The following is a 5225-nucleotide window of genomic DNA, read 5'->3' as shown; positions in this document are numbered from 1 at the left end:
CATAGTAGAACAGAGATGAAGCTTCTAAGTTGATGTAATAGCCAGTAAGAAGTAGTACAATTTAAGTTTTAGGTATCGATTATTGACTACTTAGCTGGCTTTGGTGCCTTGGACATGAGCTATTACCTTAAGATTCTGCATGAAAGTAGGATTTGCAGCCGAGTTGCACGGGAGATTTTGAAAAGTGTTCATACGTAGTAAAAACCTGAGAAATCCGTCCGTTTTCGTCATTAGTTATCGAATCGACTTAAAGCCAGATCGTCACATTGGCCGCTCTTCTCTCTGAAACGGTTGTACGTATCGTCTGCAAAGCTATGTCGCGTACTGCGGTATTCGGAGACACTAAAAGCACCATAGTAGAACACAGATGAAGCTCCTAAGATGATGTAATAGCCAGTAAGAAGTAGTACAATTCAAGTTTTAGGTAATGAATATTGACCCTTTAGCTGGCTTTGGTGCCTTGGACATGAGCTAGGACCTTAAGATTCTGCATGAAAGGAGGACTAGCAGCCGAGCTGCACGAGAGAATGTGAAAAGTGTTCATATGTAGTAAAATCCTGAGGAATCCGTCCGTTTTCGTCATTTGTTATCGAATCGACTTCAAGCCAGATCGTCACATTGGCCGCTCTTCTCTCTGAAACGGTTGTACTTATCGTCTGCAAAGCTGTGTCGCGTGCTGCGGTATGCGGAGAAACTAAATGCACCGTAGTAGAACACAGATGAAGCTTCTAAGTTGATGTAATAGCCAGTAAGAAGTTAGGTATCGATTATTGACTTTTTAGCTGGCTTTGGTGCCTTGGACATGAGCTAGGACCTTAACACTCTGCATGAAAGGAGGACTAGCAGCCGAGTTGCACGGGAGAATGTGAAAAGTGTTCAGATGTAGTAAAAACCTGAGAAATCCGTCCGTTTTCGTCATTTGCTATCGAATCGACTTAAAGCCAGATCATCACATTGGCCGCTCTTCTCTCTGAAACGGTTGTACGTATCGTCTGCAAAGCTATGTCGCGTACTGCGGTATTCGGAGACACTAAAAGCACCATAGTAGAACACAGATGAAGCTCCTAAGATGATGTAATAGCCAGTAAGATGTAGTACAATTCAAGTTATAGGTATCGGTTATTGACTTTTTAGCTGGCTTTGGTGCCTTGGACATGAGCTAGGACCTTAAGATTCTGCATGAAAGGAGGACTAGCAGCCGACTTGCACGGGAGAATGTGAAAAGTGTTCATATGTAGTAAAAACCTGAGAAATCCGTCCGTTTTCGTCATTTGTTAACGAATCGAGTTAAAGCCAGATCGTCACATTGGCCGCTCTTCTCTCTGAAACGGTTGTACTTATCGTCTGCAAAGCTATGTCGCGTGCTGCGCTACGCGGAGGCACTAAAAGCACCATAGTAGAACACAGATGAAGCTTCTAAGTTGATGTAATAGCCAGTAAGAAGTAGTACAATTCAAGATTTAGGTATCGATTATTGACTTCTTAGCTGGCTTTGGTGCCTTGGACATGAGCTATTACCTTAAGATTCTGCATGAAAGTAAGACTAGCAGCCGAGTTGCACGGGAGAATGTGAAAAGTGTTCATATGTAGTAAAAACCTGAGAAATCCGTCCGTTTTCTTCATTTGTTATCGAATCGACTTAAAGCCCGATCGTCTCATTGGCCGCTCTTCTCTCTGAAACGGTTGTACTTATCGTCTGCAATTCTATGTCGCGTGCTGCGGTATGCGGAGACAATAAAATCTCCATAGTAGAACACAGATGAAGCTTCTAAGTTGATGTAATAGCCAGTAAGAAGTAGTACAATTCAAGTTTTAGGTATTGATTATTGAATTTTTAGCTGGCTTTGGTGCCTTGGACATGAGCTAGGACCTTAAGATTCTGCATGAAAGGAGGACTAGCAGCCGAGTTGCACGGGAGAAAGTGAAAAGTGTTCAAATAGAGTAAAAACCTGAGAAATCCGTCCGTTTTCGTCATTTGTTATCGAATCGACTTAAAGCCAGATCGTCACATTGGCCGCTCTTCTCTCTGAAACGGTTGTACTTATCGTCTGCAAAGCTATGTCGCATGCTGCGGTATGCGGAACACTAAAAGCACCATAGTAAAACACCGATGAAGCTTCTAAGTTGATGTAATAGCCAGTAGGATGTAGTACAATTCAAGTTTTAGCTACTGATTATTGACTTTTTAGCTGGCTTTGGAGCCTTGGACATGAGCTAGGACCTTAAGATTCTGCATGAAAGGGGGACTAGCAGCCGAGTTGCACAGGAGAATGTGAAATGTGTTCATATGTAGTAAAAACCTGAGAAATCCGTCCGTTTTCGTCATTTGTTATCGAATCGACTTAAAGCCAAATCGTCACATTGGCCGCTCTTCTCTCTGAAACGGTTGTACTTATCGTCTGCAAAGCTATGTCGCGTGCTGCGGTATGCGGGGACACTAAAATCACCATAGTAGAACACAGATGAAGCTTCTAAGTTGATGTAATAGCCAGTAAGAAGTAGTACAATTCAAGTTTTAGGTATCGATTATTGACTTCTTAGTTGGCTTTGGTGCCTTGGACATGAGCTATTACCTTAAGATTCTGCATGAAAGGAGGACTAGCAGCCGAGTTGCATGGGAGAATGTGAAAAGTGTTCATATGTAGTAAAAACCTGAGAAATCCGTCCGTTTTCGTCATTTGTTATCGAATCGACTTAAAGCCCGATCGTCACATTGGCCGCTCTTCTCTCTGAAACGGTTGTACTTATCGTCTGCAATGCTATGTTGCGTGCTGCGGTATGCGGAGACACTAAAATCTCCATAGTAGAACACAGATGAAACTTCTAAGTTGATGTAATAGCCAGTAAGAAGTAGTACAATTCAAGTTTTAGGTATCGATTATTGAATTTTTATGTGGCTTTGGTGCCTTGGATAATGAGCTAGGACCTTAAGATTCTGCATGAAAGGAGGACTGGCAGCCGAGTTCCACGGGAGAATGTGAAAAGTGTTCAAATAGAGTAAAAACCTGAGAAATCCGTCCGTTTTCATCATTTTTATCGAATCGACTTAAAGCCAAATCGTCACATTGGCCGCTCTTCTCTCTGAAACGGTTGTACTTATCGTCTGCAGAGCTACGTCGCGTGCTGCGGTATGCAGAGACACTAAAAGCACCATAGTAGAACACAGATGACACTTCCAAGTTGAAGTAATAGCCAGTAAGAAGTAGTACAATTCAAGTTTTAGTTACTGATTATTGACTTTTTAGCTGGCTTTGGTGCCTTGGACATGAGGTAGGACCTTAACATTCTGCATGAAAGGAGGACTAGCAGCCGAGTTGCACGGGAGAATTTGAAAAGTGTTCATATGTAGTAAAAACCTGAGAAATCCGTCCGTTTTCGTCATTTGTTATCGAATCGACTTAAAGCCAGATTGTCACATTGGCCGCTCTTCTCTCTGAAACGGTTGTACTTATCGTCTGCAAAGCTGTGTTGCGTGCTGCGGTATGCGGAGAAACTAAAAGCACCATAGTAGAACACAGATGAAGCTTCTAAGTTGATGTAATAGCCAGTAAGAAGTAGTACAATTCAAGTTTTAGGTATTGATTATTGACTTTTTAGCTGGCTTTGGTGCCTTGGACATGAGTTAGGACCATGAGATTCTGCATGAAAGGAGGACTAGCAGCCGCGTTGCACGGGAGAATGTGAAAAGTGTTCATATGTAGTAACAACCTGAGAAATCCGTCCGTTTTCGTCATTTGTTATCGAATCGACTTAAAGCCAGATCGTCACATTGGCCGCTCTTCTCTCTGAAATGGTTGTACTTATCGTCTGCAAAGCTATGTCGCGTGCTGCGGCATGCGGGGACACTAAAATCACCATAGTGGAACACAGATGAAGCCTCTAAGTTGATGTAATAGCCAGTAAGAAGTAGTATAATTCAAGTTTTAGGTATCGATTATTGACTTTTTAGCTGGCTTTGATGCCTTGGACATGAGCTAGGACCTTAAGATTCTCCATGAAAGGAGGACTAGCAGCCGAGTTGCACGGGAGAATTTGAAAAGTGTTCATATGTAGTAAAAACCTGAGAAATCCGTCCGTTTTCGTCATTTGTTATCGAATCGACTTAAAGCCAGATTGTCACATTGGCCGCTCTTCTCTCTGAAACGGTTGTACTTATCGTCTGCAATGCTATGTCGCGTGCTGCGCTATGCGGAGACACTAAAAGCACCATAGTAGAACACAGATGAAGCTTCTAAGTTGATGTAATAGCCAGTAAGAAGTAGTACAATTCAAGTTTTAGGTATCGATTATTGACTTTTTAGCTGGCTTTGTTGCCTTGGACATGAGCTAGGACCTTAAGATTCTGCATGAAAGGAGGAATAGCAGCCGAGTTGCACGGGAGAATGTGAAAAGTGTTCAAATAGAGTAAAAACCTGAGAAATCCGTCCGTGTTCGTCATTTTCATCGAATCGGCTTAAAGCCAAATCGCCACATTGGCCGCTCTGCTCTCTGAAACGGTTGTACTTATCGTCTGCAAAGCTATGTCGCGTACTGCGGTATTCGGAGACACTAAAAGCACCATAGTAGAACACAGATGTAGCTTCTAAGATGATGTAATAGCCAGTAAGAAATAGTACCATTCAAGTTTTAGGAATCGGTTATTGACTTTTTACCCTTGTTTGGTGCCTTGGACATGAGCTAGGAACTTAAGATTTTACATGCAGGAGGACTAGCAGACGAGTTGCACGGGAGAATGTGTGAAGTGTTCATATGTAGTAAAAACCTGAGAAATCCGTTCGTTTTCGTCATTTGTTATCGAATCGACTTAAAGCCAGATCGTCACATTGGCCGCTCTTCTCTCTGAAACGGTTGTACTTATCGTCTGCAAAGCTATGTCGCGTGCTGCGGCATGCGGGGACACTAAAATCACCATAGTGGAACACAGATGAAGCTTTTAAGTTGATGTAATAGCCAGTAAGAAGTAGTACAATTCAAGTTTTAGTTATCGATTATTGACTTTTTAGCTGGCTTTGATGCTTTGGACATGAGCTAGGACCTTAATATTCTGCATGAAAGGAGGACTAGCAGCCAAGTTGCACGGGAGTATTTGAAAAGTGTTCATATGTAGTAAAAACCTGAGAAATCCGTCCGTTTTCATCATTTGTTATCGAATCGACTTAAAGCCAGATTGTCACATTGGCCGCTCTTCACTCAGATACGGTTGTACTTATCGTCTGCAATGCTGT

Source organism: Schistocerca gregaria, unplaced genomic scaffold, assembly GCF_023897955.1.
Source record: "Schistocerca gregaria isolate iqSchGreg1 unplaced genomic scaffold, iqSchGreg1.2 ptg000526l, whole genome shotgun sequence".
Classification (NCBI taxonomy): domain Eukaryota; kingdom Metazoa; phylum Arthropoda; class Insecta; order Orthoptera; family Acrididae; genus Schistocerca; species Schistocerca gregaria.
This window is presented reverse-complemented; position numbering follows the sequence as displayed.